This window comes from Neomonachus schauinslandi, chromosome 8 (genome assembly GCF_002201575.2).
Source record: "Neomonachus schauinslandi chromosome 8, ASM220157v2, whole genome shotgun sequence".
Classification (NCBI taxonomy): Eukaryota; Metazoa; Chordata; class Mammalia; order Carnivora; family Phocidae; genus Neomonachus; species Neomonachus schauinslandi.
Genome location: NC_058410.1, coordinates 55,232,680 through 55,251,382, shown reverse-complemented (window position 1 = coordinate 55,251,382; position 18,703 = coordinate 55,232,680). Strand labels below are relative to the sequence as shown.

At 39.0% G+C, this 18,703-nt stretch overlaps 1 pseudogene; it reads right to left on the bottom strand.

Moving 5' to 3' along the window:
• Positions 1 to 1,111: 1,111 nt before the first annotated feature.
• Positions 1,112 to 17,699, bottom strand: LOC110583541 (annotated as a pseudogene).
• Between the last annotated feature and the right edge of the window lie 1,004 nt (positions 17,700 to 18,703).

Below are 18,703 nucleotides of genomic sequence, written 5' to 3'. Positions count from 1 at the left end.
TTTATAATTATTAATATGAAGGTGATAAATTACACTGATGTGTCTAGTTGTGGCATATCATTAAGGAGAAGCTTAAACTCTGTCCTTAACCTTTTAAAGGTTAATAATACTACTTAGCTTCTTTCACATTTTTTTTTTTTTAGGTTTTATTTTTTTAGGGGGGAGAGGCAGAAGGAGAGGGAGAGAGAGAATCCTAAGCAGGCTCCATGGCCAGCTCATGAACCTGAGATCATGACCTGAGCCAAAATCAGGAGTCGGGCACTTAATCAACTAAGCCACCCAGGCACCCCAATACTACTTAACTTCTTAATGACATTACAGTATAGTTGCAGATAATTTTTCTAAGTGTTTTAGTGGGATTAATTCAAGAATAACTGGTATAAAACTGACTTGACCCACAAATTTCTGAGCACTGCCCATAATATAGGTTTGTCTGTATAGGTATTAAGGTTGTTTGATTTGTTTGGGGGTGGCTCATGAGTGCAAGATATCTGTCAATGAGATTAATATTTGGATTGTTATTTCTATGGGTAAGACAACTTGGTTGTCAACCTTTACTAGTTGTAGTTCTGTTGGTTTTAGGTCTTGTGTGGGGACCAAAGTTTAAGGAGTCAAATAAGTCAGGAAGTAGAAGTCAAAGTTTAAGTCTTTATAGTCCATATATTCATAGCTTCAGTATCACTGACAGCCTAGTTTTTCCAGTTACTGGTGAGGGGCTGTTGATCTCATCTATTATATCAAGAATTTATAGTGATGGCAGAGCAATTAAGATTAGGATAATGACTGGTAAGATAGTCCATATTGTTTCTACTTCTTGCACATCTATTTTATTTGCGTTAATTTAGCTGTTAATACCAGTGAAATGATATAAAGAACTAGAGAGTTGGTTAAGATGATTATGTATGGTCATGAAAGTGTAGGAGTTCTTCTATAATGCGGGATGTTGCATCTTAAAAGCCTAGTTGAATGGATATGCCATGGAGATATAAAGACTTAAACCCATAATTTAACTTTGACAAAATTATGTAAGTTTTACTAATATTTCACTATTGAAAAAGACATAATGGTTATGGTATTGGCTTGAAACCATTTTTAGAGGTTTTTTTTTTTCTTATTTTAGGCTTATGTAAGAGGATTCTTTAAATATATGATATGGTGGAGGGCATCCATGTAGTCATTCAGGATAAGTGTTAGTTAATTCCACGATTGCTACTTCTCATTTAGATGCAAATACTTCTCAAATTATGAAGATAATTAATATTACTGCTGTTAAGGAGATGAATGAACCGATAGATGACATAGTGTTTCATGTTGTGCATGCATCTGGACAGTCAGAGTAATGTCAGGGCATTCCTGAGAGGGAAGAAAGTTACATTAGCTCCAATTACTATGATTGTAAAGAGGATTTTTGCCCAAGACAGTTGACTGTGTAGCTTGTAGAAAATAATGGGAATCAGTGAACAGATCTTCCTGTGATGGTGAATAATGCTCCTATTGATAATATGTAGTAAAAATGTGCTACCATATAGTATGTGTCCTGGAGAACAATGTCTAGGAATGAGTTGGCTAAGACAATTCCTGTTAGACCTCCTATGAATAGGAAGAAAAAAGCTAGAGCTCATAGTATGGCTAGTGATCATTTAATGTTGCCTCCGTGAAGGGTTGTTAGCTAAATACTTTTACTCCTGTAAGGGTGGCAATAATTCTAGTAGCTGATGTAAAATATGCTATATGTCAACATCTGTGCCTACTGTTAATATATGATGGGCTCATACAATACACCTAGGAATCGAATAGATATTATGGCTCAGACTATTCCTGTATATCCAAAAGGTTCTTTTTTCCCTGAATAATACATAATAATATGGGAAATTATTCCAAATTCAGGGAAGATAAGAATATAAGCTTTGGAATAGCTGGAGAATCAAAATCAATATAAGCATTGGTATCAAATTGGGTTGCCTCCTCCTACAGGATCAAAGAATATGGTGTTTTAGGTTACTGTCTGTTAGTAATATGGTAATTCTGGCTGCTAAGACTGGATGTGATAGTAGTAATAGGATGGCTGTAGTTAGGAGGGATCCAATGAATAAAGGTGTGTAGTACTGAGATACAGCTGGTGGTTTTATATTAATGATTGTGGTAATATGATTGATAGCACCTAAAATTGAGGATACACATAGATGGAGAGAGAGGATTGTTAAATTGACTGAGGCTTCTAGTGAGTTAGGTTCCTGGTTAGGGGTGTGTATGCTCTTCAAATAGTTACTGATGATGTAAGAGCAGAAATGATGGTGGTAATAGTCAGAAACTCATGTTATTTGGGGCTCCTGGGTGGCTCAGTCGTTAAGCGTCTGCCTTCGGCTCAGGTCATGATCCCAGGGTCCTGGGATCGAGCCCCGCATCGGGCCCCCTGCTCAGTGGGAAGCCTACTTCTCCCACTCCCACTCCCCCTGCTTGTGTTCCCTCTTTCGCTGTCTCTCTCTGTGTCAAATAAATAGATAAAATCTTAACATGAGTTTTTTTTTTTTTAATTTATTTATTTGGGGGAATGCTGAGGTGCTCTGATTATTAAGGGGACTAAACAGTTTCCAAATTCTCCAATTATAATAGCTAATACTATAAAGAAAATTATCATGAATGCATGGGCAGTTATAGTTACATTATAAATTAGGTGATCTCCCAGTAAAGCTCCAGGTTGGCCAAGTTCCACATGGATTAAAAGTACCATTTAAAATCACACCAAAAAAAAATATTTAGGTATAAATCTAACAAAATGTGTCCAGGATTTATAAGTAGAGAACTTTAAAACTGATAAAAAATAAACCAAAGACTTAAATGAAAAAAAATAAAAGGATTCAGACAGGGGCATCTGGGTGGCTACGCTGGTTAAGCATCCGACTCTTGGTTTCAGCTCAGGTCATGATCTCATGACCTGTGTTGGGCTCCACGCTCGGCATGGAGTCTGCCTGTCTGCTTGTCCCTCTCCCTCTGCTCCTTCCCCTGCACTCTCGCTCTCTCTCGAATGAAAAAATAATCTTAAAAAAAAAAAAAAAAGGCTTCAGGCAGTTCCTTCTATTCTAGTTCATGCACCAAATAGTAGGTATGGAATGCTGATATCTTTATGGTTTGTTGAGAATAGTAAGCAGTTTATGAAGTAAGCATTAACCTCTAAATCTAAAGACAGAGGTAGAGTCCTCGTTTGCCAAGCCCTGTGGGGAATATCATACCGAATTACAAATTCAAAGAAGCAGCTTCAACTCTGCTGGGGCTTCTTCTGCCTTTCTTCCCCCTAGGTGGTGGGAGAAATAAATTGAAGCCAATTGATTCGGGTATTTAGCCATTAACTAAAATTTCATGGGGTGGCAACCCACCAATCTAGTAAGGTTTTAGCTTAATTAAAGAATTTGATTTGTGTTCAACTGATGTAGGATAAAGTCTTACAAACATCGTACTTTTTAGGAATTAAGTGAATACACTTAGGGCTTTGAAGGCTCTTGGTCTTTTCTAACCTAAATTCCTACTCCAAGATTGATAGCATTGGTGTTAGTGGGAGAATTGTTGTTGATGTTATAATTAGTGGTGTTAAAAGAGTTAACCATTTTGTACTTTCAAACTGTCCTTTTATTTTTATGTTGTTTATTGATGGAAATATAATTAGTGATGTGAAGTTAATTGCATGTAGAAGTACAGATTGAGTAGTGCTATAATGGCTATTCATGTTGGTATAATAAGCTAACTTTTTGTCAGTTCCTGGATAATTATCCATTTGGGCAGGAATCCCAAGAGAGGAGGAAGGCCTATTGATAGTATGGTGGTAAAGATTAATGTAGTGATTAAGGGTATTTTGTTTCATATATATGAGAGTGATAGTGTTATGGTGGATGAATTACACATAAAAATATGAATGTGGTGAGTGTCCTCATGATGTAGATTAATAGATTTTGGGTTATTATAGTTGGGTTATAAATTGTGATAGGTGTTATTCATTTCGTGTGGGCAATTGATGAATAGGCTATGATTTTTCATATCTGCATTTTTGTTAAGTCCACCTCATCTTCCAATTACAATTGATGTAATAGCTATGGTTAGAATTAAGTCTGGATTAATGGAGATGAGATTTGGTATAAGATTGACACTGATGCAAGTTTTTGTCATGTTAATAAAATCAGACCTGAGGATAATGGAATTCCTTGTGTTACTTCAGGTACTCAGAAGTGGAAAGGGGAAAGTCCAAATTTTATAATGAGAGCTATTGTTACAATGGCAGATGGATGCTGTTGGATTAGAGATTTTTGTAATTGTTCATTGTCCAGAGTATATTAAGTTAATAATAGCCATTATAAGAAGTACTGATGTTGTTGCTTGTGTTAGGAAATATTTAGTAGATGCTTCTATGGTTCAAGGGTTAAGTTTTGTTTTTTTTTTTATTAAAGCTAGGATAATAGCTAGTATATTTATTCAAAGCCAATTTAGATAGTCAGTGAGAGCTTGTTATTATAATTATAGTTCCTGAGATAATGGTTGCTATAATGTAAAAATGAGGGGGTTTATTAGCATGGGAAGGATATTAACCAATATTGGGGGGATGGGCTCAATAGCTTATTTAGCTGACTTTATTATAGAATATGCTATAACTTTTAAGGTTTGATTCCTATAATTATAGGAATAAAAGAAATAACATTAAAATATATATTACAATAATATAATAAATAAGATTTAAACCTCTATTATTTACTCTATCAAAGTAACTCTGTCAGAGGTATTTTTAGGATTGTGGTATAATACCTGATCTAATGATAGGCAAGGGTATGTGTCACATACAAAGAGCTAATCTAGTGATAGAAAGTTTTTTCACAAGAGGTGTATTAGTTGTACTGGAATTGTGGGTAAGATGCCCAAATTCATGGAAAGGTAATGGTTAGTAGGAGGGTTTTGACAATGATATTAACTGTACATAGTTCTGGCATGTAGGGGCTGTGAAATGCTTCTAGGAAGATGATTGTTGTGAAAATGTTTATTAGGAGGATTTTGGCCATTCTGCTAGGAAAAATAGGGCACATGGGCCTGCTGTATATTCAGTGTTGAAGCCAGTGACTAGTTCTCTTTCTCCTGTTAGGTAGAATAGAGCTCAGTTGGTTTCTGCTAGTATTGAAATGAATCCTATCATGGCTAGTGGTCATGATGGAAAAATTAATCGTAAGGATTCTTGAGTAATGATTAATGTTGATAGTGTAAGCAATCCATTTATTAGTAGTACTGATAATAAGATAATTGCTAGAGTTACTTCGTGTGAAATTCTCTGTGCTACTTCGTATGAAATTCTCTGTGCTACTCCTCAGATAGCTCCAGGTAATGCATATTTGAATTTGAGGCCTGTCCAGATCAGGGGATGGAACTTACAACTGAGCTTGATATAGCTAGCATGAATAGTACTCCTAGGTTTATATTGATTAGTGGGTATGGTATAGGAAGGAGAATTTATATTGTAGGGCTATGGTGAGGGCTAAGATTGGTTCAATAATGGATATGGATATTGATGATGTTAGTGTTTCATTCGTTCTTTAATGAATAGTTTTACAGCATCAGCAATGGGTTGTAATAGACCATGAGGGCAAACAATGTCTGGTCCTTTGCAAAGTTGTGTATATCCTAGCACTTTTCATTTGATTAGTGTGAGGAATGCTATGACAAGTGGGGTGGGGATAACCAGTGAGATAATGTTGATTATAAACATTTTGTTAGGAAGAGAGATTGAACTTCTGGGTATAAAGGCTTAAGTTTTACACAGTTATTGGGCTCTGCCATCCTAACAAATCCTGTTCTTGGGCAGGGTAGATGTAAATTAATTAAGACTATATAATCTATTAGTTTGAGGATGTCTCAAACTAATAAAGTAGGCTTCATTTCTCTTGTCCTTTCATATTGGGAGAAATTTATAGTAGAAAGAAACTAACCTGAATTACTTTGGTCTTAGATCAGGTAGGATTTTAATCATTGAACAAATGAACCGTTAATAGTGGTTGCACCTTGGGATGTCCTGACACAACACTGAGGTCGTAAACCCTATTGTTGATATGAACTCTAGAATAGGATTGCACTGTTATCTGAGGGTAACTTGTTCTGTTGATCAATATCTTGCTTCAATAAGTGATGTAATATTTTGGCTAGTGAGTCTAGATTTTAATCACTCAGAGGTTATTTTGTTCTTTAAGGTCATACCAACCAAAATTGCTAGTCCACTTAAAGTCTTACTATCCCTTATCACCTGATGTTGTTCTATAGGTCCCTTAAGTTATTTTTCATTTTTAAAAATTCTTTTTCTTTTTGCTGATCTCTTTGTGTGAGTTCCACTGCCTTGGCTTCCAGGTCACTGATTCTTTCTTCTGATTCATCTCGTCTGCTATTGAACCCCTTTAGTGTATTATTCGGTTATTGTGTTCTTCAGCTTTATGACTTCTGTTCGGCACTTTCTAATATTTTCTCTTTGTTGAAGTTCTCTCTGTGTTCGTCTATTCTTCTGTCAAGATTGGTGAGCATCTATGACCGTTACTTTGAACTTTTCATCAGGTAAATTACCTCTGTTTCAGTAAGGTTTTATTCTGGGATTTTTTATCTTGTTTTTTTTCTTTGAAACACATTTGTTTCCTCATTTTGCTGGACTCTGTGCTTGTTTCTAGTATGAGGCGAAAGAGCTCTCTCCCAGTCTTAAAGGAGTGGTCACTGGAAGCCTGGAGATGTGTTTCAGTCTGCTGTCTGTGCAGTCAGTGCCCTGGGGGTGGTAGCCTACCAAGAACTGCCTCCCCAATTGTTTTAGCCCCATGGGACTCAGAAACACAGTCCCCTCTCCACACCCCCCCCCCAAAAGAGCCAGGTGTTCAAGGGGCATCCTCTGTGGGGATTGCATGCACCTGATGAATCTAGTGGGGTGGGGCCGTGGTGGGGGGCAGGGTAGGTCTTTTATTTCTTCTTTGATTCATGATTGTTCCGTAGTGTGTTCTTTAATCTACATATATTTCTGAGTTTTTCAGTTCCCTTCTTATAATTGATTTCTAGTTCCATACCACTGTGATTGGAAAAGATGCTTGATATGATTTCAACCTTCTTAAATTTAAGACTTGTTTTTGTGGCCTACCATGATCTATTTTGAGAATGTTTCATGTTTTCTTGAAAAGAACGTGTATTCTGCTTTTGGACGGAATATTGACATGGTATGTGTGTCTGTTGGCCATCTGTATGTCTTCTTTGGAAAAATGTCTATTCAGGTCCTCTGCCCATTTTTTAATCAGATTATTTGGGGTTTTATGGTGTTAAGTTGTAGAAGTCTTTATATATTTTGGATATTAACCCCTGAGTGGATATATCATTTGCAAATGTCTTCTGCCATTCAGTAGGTTGCCTTTTTGTTTTGTTGATGGTTTCCTTCACTGTGCAGAAACTTATTTTGATGTAGTCCCTTTATTTTTTGGTTTTGTTTCCCTTGCCAAAGGAGACATCTAGAAAAATGTTGCTAAGGCCAGCATCAGTGACATTACTGCTTGTGTTCTCCCCTAGGATTTTTATAGTTTCAGGTCTCACATTTAGGTCTTTAAAATATTTTGAGTTTATTTTTGTGTATAGTGTGAGAAAGTGGTTGAGTTTCATTCTTTTACATGTAGCTGTCCAGTTTTCCCCAGCACCATTTATTGAAAAGACTATATATTCCCCATTGTATATTTTTGCCTCCTTTGTCATAGATTGACTATATAAGCATGGATTTATTGCTGGGTTGTCTATTCTGTTCCACTGGTGTATGTGTGTCTGTTTTTGTGCCAGTACCATGCTGTTTTGATTACTACATCTTTGTAGTATGTCTTGAAATCTGGGATTGTGATACTTCTGCCTGTTCTTTCTCAAGACTGCTTTGGCTATTCAGGGTTTTTTTGTGTTCTTATACAAATTTTTGCATCATTTGTTCTAATTCTGTGAAAAATGCCATTGGAATTTTGATTGGTATTGCATTGAATCTGTACTTGCTAAGGGGAGTGTGGAATATTCTGCCAATCCGTGAGCATGGAGTATCTTCCCATTTGTGTTATCTTTAATTTCTTTCATCAGTGTTTATGGTTTTCAGAGTACAGGTCTTTAACCTCTTTGGTTAAGTTTATTTCTAGGTTTTTATTTTTAGTGTAATTGTAATTGTCTTCATTTCTTTTTCTGCTTTTGCACTATTGCTGTATAGGAGCACTACTGATTTCTGGGTATTAATTTTGTATCCTACAACTCTACTGAATTCATTTATTACTTCTAATAGTTTTTTGGTGGTGTCTTTCAGGTTTTCTGTGTATAATATCATGTCATCTGCAAAGAGTGACAGTTTAATTTATTCCTTACCAATTTGGATGCCCCTTATTTTTTTGGCTTATTTCTGTGGCTAGTCCTGCCAGTACTATATGTTGAATAAAAGTTTGAAAGTGGATATCCTTGTCTTGTTCCTGATCTTAGAGGAAAAGCTTGCAGTTTTTCACCATTGAGTAAGATATTAAGTGTGGTTTTTTCATATATGGCCTTTTATTATGTTGAGGTGTGTTACCTCTAAACCCACTTTGTTGAGAGTTTTGATCATGGACAGATGTTGAATTTTTCACAGGATTTTTCTGCATCTATTGAAATGATCATATGATTTTTATCCTTCATTTTATTGATGTGGTATAGCATGTTGATTGATTTACAAATATTGAACCATATTTGTACCCCTAGAATAAATCTTATTTGATCGTGGTGAATGATCCTTTTAATGTATTTTTGAATGTGGTTTGCTAATATTTTGTTGAGGATTTCTGCATCTATGTTCATCAGGGATATTGGCCTGTAATTTTTTTTGTGTGTGTGGTGCCCTTGTTTTGGCATCAGGGTAATGCTGGCCTCACAGGATGTATTTGGAAGCTGTCCTTCCTCTTCTATTTTTTTGGAATAGTTTGAGGAGAACAGTTATTAAACCTTTAAATGTTTGGTAGAATTCACCTTGGAATCTGTGTGATCCTGGACTTTTATTTTTTGGTAGTTTTTTTTTTTTTTTTTTTTTTTTTAAGATTTTATTTATTTGACAGAGAGAGACACAGAGAAAGAGGGAACCCAAGCAGGGGGAGTGGGAGAGGGAGAAGCAGGCTTCCTGCATAGCAGGGAGCCCGATGTGGGGCTTGATCCCAGGACTCTGGGATCATGACCTGAGCCGAAGGCAGACGCTTAACAACTGAGCCACCCAGGTGCCCCTATTTTTTGGTAGTTTTTGATTACCAATTCAATTTTATTGCTAGTCATCAGTCTGTTCAAATACTCTATTTCTTCTTGATAAAGTTTTGGAAGATGGTATGTTTCTAGGAATATATCCATTTCTTCTAGGTTGTCCAATTTGTTGGCATATAATTTTTCATAGTATTCTCTTATAATCCTTTTTGAAGTGTGGTGTCTACTGTTAATTCTCTTTCATATCTGATTTTATTTATTTTTTGGGTCCTTTCTGTTTTTTTTCTTCATGATTCTGGCTAAGTGTTTATCAGTTTTATCTTTTCAAAGGACCAGCTCTTTAATTTTTTTGTTCCTATTTTTAAAAAAATATTTTATTTACTTCTCCAATTTATCATTTCCTCCTTGGGCTGTGCTTGTTCTTTTTCTAGTTCCTTTAGGTGTAAGGTTAGATTCTTTGAGCTTTTACTTGTTTCTTGAGATAGGCCTGTATCACTGTATATTTTCCTCTTAGAACTGCTTTCATGGGGCACCTGGGTGGCTCAGTCAGTTAAGCGTCTGCCTTTGGTTCAGGTTATGATCCCAGGGCCCTGGGATCAAGCCCCACATCGGGCTCCCTGCTCATTGGGGAACCTGCTTCTCTGTTTGCCCCTCCCCTCTGCTCATGTTCTCTCTTTCTCTCCCTCTCGCTCTCTCAAATAAGTGGATAAAATCTTACAAAAACAAAAAATAAAACTGTTTTCATCATGTCCCAGAGATCTTTCGGACCATTGTGTTTTCATTTTCCTTTGTCTCCGTGTATTTTTTAAATTCTTTTTTGATTTCTTCATAGACCCATTGGCTGTTTAGTATCATGTTATTTAGTCTACACGTTTGTGTTTTTCCAGTTTTGTTCTTGTGATTGATTTCTAGTTTCACACGATTGTGGTTGGAAAAGATGCGCAGTATGTTATCAGTCTTCTTAAATTTATTGAGACTTGTTTTGTGGCCTAATGTAATCTATTCTGGAGAGTGCTGCGTGTGCACTTGAATATGTATTTCTGGATGGGATGTTCTGTATATATCTGTTAGGTCCATCTGGTCTACTGTGTCCTTCAAAGACACTTTTCTTATTGATTTTCTGCCTGGATGATCTATCCACTGATGTAAGTGGGGTGTCCCCTACTATTGTTGTATCATCATAAATTTCTCTCTTTACTTCCCTTAGTATTTGCTTTATGTATTTAGGTGCTCCTGTGTTGGGTACATAGGTTATTACAATTGTTATATCCTCTTGTTGGATTGATCCCTTTGTCATCATATAATGCCCTTTTTTGTTTCTTGTTAGTCTTTGCCCTAAAGTCTGTTTTGTCTGGTATAAGTATTGCTTCCCCTTGTTTTTTTTTTTTTTTTTTTTCCCACTTCCATTTGCATGTAAGTGCTTTTCCATCCCTTCACTTTCAGTCTGTATGTGTCTTTAGGTCTGAGGTGAGTCTCTTGTAGGCAGCATATAAATGATTGTTTTTTGTTTTTCTACCCATTCCACCACTCTATGTCTTTTGATTGGAGCATTTAGATTGTTTACATTTAAATTAATTATTGATAGGTATGTACTTACTGCCATTTTGTTAATTGTTTTCTAGTTGGTTTTGTTGTTCTCTGTTCCTTTCTTCTCTTGCTCTCTTTCTTTGTAATTGATGAGTTTCTGTAGTCCTATATTTTGCTTTCTTTCTCTTTAATTTTTGTGTATCTGTTATAGGTTTTGGGTTTTTGATTACCATGAGGTTCATATACAATGTCCTAACTATATAGCAGTCTGTATTAGGTTGATTATCATTTAAGTTCAAACAAATTCTTAAAAACATTTTTTACTCCCTCCATGTATTATGTATATGCTGTCATATTTTATATCTTTTTATTCATAGTTTCCTTATGTCTAATTATGGCTATTTTCCGCTTGAAGTCCCTTTAACATTTCTTGTAAGGCTTGTTTAGTGGTAATAAACTCCTTTAACTTTTGTTTGGGAAGCTCTGTATCTTTACTTCAGTTCTGAATGATAACCTTGGTTAAAGTATTCTTCGTTGTAAGTTTTTTCCTTTCAGCACTTTGACTATATCATGTACTTTCTTGTGGCCTGCAAAGTTTCTGCTGAAAAATCAGCTAATAACTCTATAGGGTTTCCCTTGTACATAATGTTTTGCTTCTCTCTTGCTGCTTTTAAAATTCTCTTTTAATAATTAAAATATTAAAGGTTAAAGATAATTTGCCATGGTGTGGACTTCCTTGACTTTATCTTGTTTGAAACTCTCTGTACTTCTTGACCCTGGATATCTATTTTTTCTCCTAGGTTAGGGAAGTTTTCAGTTATTATTTCTTCAGATAAGTTTTCTGCCCCTTTCTTTCTCTCTTCTGGGACCCCTATAATGTGAAAGTTTGTTTGCTTGATATTGTCTAAGAGCTCCCTTAACCTGTCCTAATTTTTAAAAATTCTTTTCTCTTTTTGCTGTTCAGCTTGGGTGCTTATTACCTTGTCTTCCAGATCACTGATATGTTCTTCTGCATTAGCTAATGTTTTGATTCCCTCTAGCATATTTTTAAATTTCAGTTTTTGTATTCTTTAACTCTGATTGCTTCTTTTTTGTATTTTCTATCTCTTTATTGAAGGTCTTGCTGAATTCTTCCACTCTTCTCTCCAGCCCAGTGAGCATCTTTACAATAATTATATTCTTTATATAAGCATATTGCTTATCTCTATTTCATTTAGTTCTTTTTCTGAGGTTTTGTCTTGTTCTTTCTTTTGGAGCATATTCCTCTGTCTCTCCATTTTGCTTTACTTTCTCTTTTTGTTTCTATAGATTAGCAGAACAGCTACTTCTCCTAAACTTGAAGACATGGTCCTGTGTATGTTAATCCTCTATGTAGACTGTGTGTGCTTGGTGACTTTTGATGGTTGCTGGAGCTGTGGTTGGTGTGGGCCAGGGGTCTTGGGGCTCTCCATGCAGTAGGCACCCTGCAGGACAGCTGAAGCTGAAGTGACTGCAAGTCAGGGTGTCATGGGGCTCTCTGTGCAGCAGGTGCTTTAGCAGGATATCTGAAGTTGAAGTGAATGCAGGCTGGGGTATCCTGGGATTCTGCACACTGAGGGCACCCTGGCAGGATAGCTGAAGCTGAAATGGGGGCAAACCAAGGGCTCTACGCACAGAGGGCACCTTGGCAAGATAGCTGAAGCTGAAGTGGGTGTAAACTGGGGTGTTCTAGGACTCTGCATAGAACATGCCATGGAGGAGTGGCTGGAGCTAAGGTGGGGTACAAGCATGGGGGTCCCAGGGTATTCCATGCAGGGGCATCCTGGCAGGATAGCTGAAGCTAAAGTGGGCATGGGCCAATGTAGTCCATTGGCTCTCCACAGATAATGTGCCCGGGCAGGACAGCTGAAGCTGAAGTGGTTGCAAGCTGGGGTGTCCTGCAGTGCTCACTACAGGAGATGCCCTGGCCAGGTGACTGGAGCCAAGACTGACATGGGTGGGGGTGTTCTGGGGCACTCTGCATAGAGAGAGTGCCCAGGTGTGGTGGCTGGAACCAAGGCAGGCACAGGTGCAGGGTTCCCAGGGTGCTTCACGCAGGGGGCACCCTGGTGGGGCAGCTGGACTTGAAGCAGATGGCAGCCAGGAGGTTCTAGAGCTCTCTGCACTGGGGGTGCCCTAGCAAGCTGCCTGAAATCCAAGTGGTACGGGCCTGGAGTGTTCCAGGGTGCTTTGCACCTCTCTCACCGTGGTGCAAAAGCTGGAGTTATAATGATTGCTAACCAGGGATTTCCAGGTATGCATTGCCCTGTGGCTACCTTGGTGGGATGGCTAGGCTGGTGTGGGCTAGAAGCCAGGGGCTACTGACAGGCAGGCTGGATGGGGTGCCTGGACTGTACCCTGGTCTGTGCTTTCAAGGTGGAGAAGTGTAGACCTTGTCCGGCAGTTCTCACCTGGAGAGTTTTAGCAGCTCCCTTACTGTGTGGTGGAGTTCTAGGGCTGGTTCTTTTATATGCTAGTTACTTTTTTAACTGCAGTTCTTTTTTCTGTGCCCCATGATAGATGAATGTGCTCCCAGTCCCTGTGTACTATCCCTCCCCACTGCCATTTGCAGCCTCAGGGATGGAGGGTTCCTTTGTTAATGTGTCTCCGTCTCTCTTGTTCTCTTTTGCCACTCCATCTTTTGTTGTGCAGAAGCTGTTCAGTTGGCCCTCAGTTCTTCTTCAGGAGGAATTGCTCTATAAAGAGGTGTAATTTGTTATGTTCCATGGAGGAAGTGAGTTCAGTGTCTTCCTACATAGCCATCTTGGACTGGGATCCTTTATGGGTCTTGTTTTTTTTTTTTTTTTTTATTTATTTTTTTATCCATTCAGCCACTCTGGGTGTTTTGATTGAAGAATTTAGTCCATTTACATTTAAAGTAAGTCAACAGGTATATACTTATTCCATTTTAATCATTTTCTGGCTGGTTTGAAATTCCTTTATTCTTCTCTTGTTCTCTTCCTTGGTGACTTGATGATTTTCTGTAGTGATATGCTTACGTTCCTTTTTCTTTCTCTTTTGTGTATCTAGTATGTGTTTTTGCTTTGTGGTTGCCATGAGGCTTACATAAAACAACTTATAACAGTATTTTTAGTTGATGATGACTAAGTTCAAACACATTCTAAAGCTCTACATTTACTTCCCTCTGACCCCACAATTTGCTTTTGATGTCACATATTATATTTTTTTTAACTTTGTGTATCCATTAATAACTTTTTATAGTTATTTTTATTACTTTTGTCTTTTAACCTTCATACTAGCTTTATAAATTAACTCACTATTTTTACATTAGATTATTCTGAATTTTATTTTATATTTACCTTTGCCAGTAAGATTTATACTTTCATATGTATCCCTGTTACTAATTAGCACCCTTTCCTTTCCTTTCCTTTCCTTTCGGCATTTCTTGTAAGGCTGGTCTGTCTAGTGGTGATGAACTCCTTCAGATTTTGCTTGTTTGGAAAACTCTTTATGTCTCCTTCAGTTCTGAAGCACACCTTTGCCAGACAGAGTGCTCTTAGTTGGCACTTCCTTTTAGCACTTTGAATATATTATGTCACTCCTTTCTGGCCTGCAAAATTTCTGCTGAAGAATAGCTCATAGTCTTATGAGAGTTCACTTGTATGTAACAAGCTGTTTTTTTCCCATTGCTTTTTAAGATTCTCTCCTTGTCTTTAATGGTTTAATTATGTGTCTTGGTGTGGATCTCTTTGGGTCCATCTTTTTTAGAATTCTCTGGGCTTCCTGGATCTGGCTGTCAGTTTCCTTCCCCAGGTTGGGGAAACTTTCAGCCATAATTTGTTCAAATAAAATTTCAAATAAAATTTCTGCTCCCTTTTCTCTCTCTCTTCTTCTGCGACCCCTATAATGTGAATATTGGTCTTCTTGATCTTGTCCCGTAAGTCCCTTAAGCTTTTTCATTCTTTTTTTCTTTTTGCTGTTCTGATTGGATGAGTTCCACTACCCTGTCTTCGAGTCCACTGATTCCTTGTTCTGCTTTATCTAGTCTGCTATTGAATGACCTAGTGCATTTTTTAGTATACTGTATTTTTCAGCTCTGTGACTTCTATTTGGTACTATCTTATATTTTCTGTCTCTTTGTTGAAGTTCTCACTGTATTCATCATTCACCTTCCAAGCATGGTGAGCTACTTTATGACTGTTACTTTGAACATTTTATCAGGTAAATTACTTATCTCTGTTTCACTGAGGGCTTTTTCTAAGGTTTTATCTTATCCTTTTGTTTGGAATGTATTCTTGTTTCTTCATTTGTCTTTGAATCTCTGTTGTTTTCTTTTAAATCTATGATTTAAATAGCCCCTTTCCCAGTTTTGAAGGGGTGACATCATGTAGGAGATGAACCTTATTGCTCAACCCTGCCCTAGCTCTTGGCTGTCTCCCAAACCTGGACCAGCCTACCTGGTCTCCAGAGAGGATTATAGTTGGCCCTTAGAAGTGCTTTTAATGAGAAGTTTGCCCCTTGGGCCACAGTTATGAAGATAAGCTAATAGGCACCTTTCACAGAAATACTGGATATGCATTTCAGACTGCTGTCTCTCCGCTGTCCCTTGGCGAGGGGGGAGCCAGTAAAGACCTATTTCTCCATTGGTTGCCGTCCTATGGCACCCACGAATGTAAGTCCCATTGGCCACCAGAGCCAGGGGATCAAGGGTTGTCCCATAGGCAGCAGCTGCAAATACCAGGGCACCAGATGTGTGCATAAGTGCCTTTCCCAGAAATACCAGTGATCTGGAGGGAAGCAGAGGGAGAGCATGAAGATGGCTCCCACTGGCCCCTGCGGCCTTTAGAATACTTCAGAAGGGTGCTCGGTGTATGTTAAGTTAGAAGCCTGCCCCTCCCTCAGGCCAAATCTTTCAGATAAGCAAGCAGGTGTCTTTCATAGGAAGACTGGACACTTTTCAGTGGGCTACCTCTCCACTGAGCTCTGGGGGTGGCCAGCTCGGTCTGCATGAGCCCTTTAAGAACTATTTCTCCGGTGGGTGAAATGGATAAAGGGGTCACAAGTTATAAGTTAAGTTCTGGGGATGTCACATACAGTGTGGTGCCTATAGTTAATAGTACTGTACTGTACATTTGAAAATTGCTAAGGAAGTAGATCTTAAAAACTATTAGAAATTTCTGTATTCTCATGGACTTTTTATCTTTCAAATAAAAAAAAGTGAGTAGACTACAGAAAACGTGTAGTTTGCTGTAGCCTGTGGGTCTCATGGACACAAACCCCATTGGCTTTCAAAGCTAGATGTTTTGGGGGCTTGTCTCTTAGATGTAGGTCTTAAAAGTTGGGGTGCCAGATGTGGGGTCCAGACCCTTCACTCCTCAGGGAGAAGCTCGGAGTTGTGAGTTCCTTCCTGACCGTGGCTGGCCATGCTGGCGGAGGGGGTGCTTAAGGGAAGATCATGTCTCAGCCTCTCCTGTCCATTTCAATGTGGGCTTTTTTCCTCATTTGCCCAATTTGTAGGAGTTGCTCATCTAGTTTTTGTTTCTTTCAGAAGATGTTGTCCTGTATGTAGTTGTAGATTCAGTGCATCTGTGGGAGGAGGTAAGTTCAGGACCCTTCTGTGTCACCATCTGGAATGAGAACCCTCTTGTTTATCATCTTATTAATACACCAGTGGGTAAGAGTGCAGACTCCAGGGTCCAGCTGCTGGGGTTACTGCCCTGCCTGCTCACTTCCTGGCTGGGGAATTTGGGCCTTTGCCAAATTGGGGTAAGTGTAGCATGTGGCTTGTAAGGTTGCTTGAGGACAAATAGCCACACACAGAGTGCTTAGGGCTGGGTGGCACAGGGGAGTCAGTAAAATCATTTCTCATCTGTCTCCTCCTTCTCGAATGTCAACTTCATGAAGACAGGACTTTAGTTTGTACCCCTAGCCCCAGGATGGAGAACACGGCTAAATATTCCTTATTCACTGGCTTCATCCCTCATCCTGCTAGCCTGACCACCCCATTCCAGTCCGACCTTTGCTTTTTTTAGAATCTTCGCAGCTTTCCATCCTGTCCTTTACTCATCTTTCTTTGAGTCTTTGTAACCTTTCAAGGCAATGGCTGTATCGTCTGTCCCAGGGAACTCCCCGAGGCTGGTTAAAGTGTCTGATAGATACAGACAGATGGGTGACAAGCTTTCTTAGCTGAAATTTAACCTTTTCAGCCTGCTGCACCATTTGTGTGTAATTGGCTAAGTTTTAGTGGGAGTATTAGGAAACCGTAGTTGCCAACTTTTACACTATTCCAGGCGTGTACGCATTAACTGTGAGAAATGTGACTTTATTTCACTAAGGTAGCAAATTCTGTGACCTGCGTGGCAAGTTAGACTACCTGTATAATGTGTGCTTTCCCCCCCCCCCCCCCCAAACACCATAGACCAACGTAGGACAGAGCAGAGAGGCGGAGCACCGGACATAGAGGAGGGTGGCATCTAATAGGGAAGGCCCTGGAGATCTGGTAAGGGGCCAACTTCATATACTCCCAGTGTTTAGGGCTTAAAAAAAGCTACCTTCAGTTTGTGGGTGCAGGTGTCCTGCTTAAATCTAGATGTGAACATTAGCTTAGGAAAGAGAACTCACAATTAGAGGCCAGTTCTTTGGTAGGCACTTTTGTAAGTGTATTTATAATGTCGGTTCCTAATTACCACTTACGAAATGAGAGTTGGGATTCGACCCTGGGCCTGACTTCTCCTGAAGACCTCCTGAGACCCTACGCACTGTGCTCTTCACTTTCCACTGCTCAGTAAGAGCCCTCCGTGGGCAAGTAGGGCTGGGTTCTGTGCAAGCTTGAACATACTTTGGACTGAGTGGGAGTAACTCGGCTGTCTGTACCTCAGACTACCCAGCAGGTCTAAGAAAAAGGCTGCCTCTAGCTTATCTATGCAGATGTAGTTTTTTATTCCTGCCATGCTGGCCGACAGGTACATGGCCGTTAGCCAGGGTTCGCCTCTCTCGGTGGCGGAGGTGATGTCAGTTCTGCAAGCGCTGATAGCCGGGGGCACCCTTGTTCTCTGGGATGGGGTGGCCGGGGGAGGCTAGAGTGTGCATCCTGTGTTCCAGGGACAGCCACGTTGTATACAGTGCTTATGGACACTTTACTAGAATACATGATCCTAGATGAGAAAAACCAAAGTAGCCACCTTTCGGCTATGTTCGATTTGTAGTGATATGCTTGACAGAAAACTGTGCGTGTCTGATTTCAGACCACAATTTGAGAGGTAGAGCGCTAAAGGAAAGCACAAATACGTAGGATTTGGAAAACAGGACTTCTCTGGAAAAGTACAAGTTAATGGAACAGTGAAGTAATCTTTTAAGCCTTTTTAAGGTTAAGATACTTCATACAAAACAGGAGTTATTTTTGTCATCTGAAGCAAGACAAAGAAGAAACGGTTTTCTTCTCATAAATTAGATCAGCATTTCCCAAACTGATGCCCAAAGGAACAGTGTTTCATGAGATGTTAATGCCTTGAAATTGTATGAACAATAGTTTGAGGAATGGTATATCCTCCTCTTAAACATCTGGGGTGGCAGGGGTAAGGGGCCAAAACCGTTTTAAGTGTGACTTTCTAAGAAGCGGTCTGTGGGAGGGAAAAACAGCTTGGGAAATGCTGAAATTTCTGATTTGAAGGTAAGTTTGGATAAATATATCTGGAAGGTTCACTCATGTGAGTTTTATATGCCAGGTACTCCGACGTCCAGGGATACTTTGTAACCAAATTGATAGGCCAATAATCTGAAGCTTCTGGTCCACTGTTTTTTTCAGCATGAGTATCCAAATCAAAAGAGTCTGATTATCCGCTGACTGAATGGTTAATACAGAAGCTAGCGAGCTGCCTCTGATAGCTTCATCACCATAAACAAGGGAGCTGGAACGGATGCACACACCTTCTCAGCACTAACATTCTAGGACTTCACTGTTTGGAAACTAACT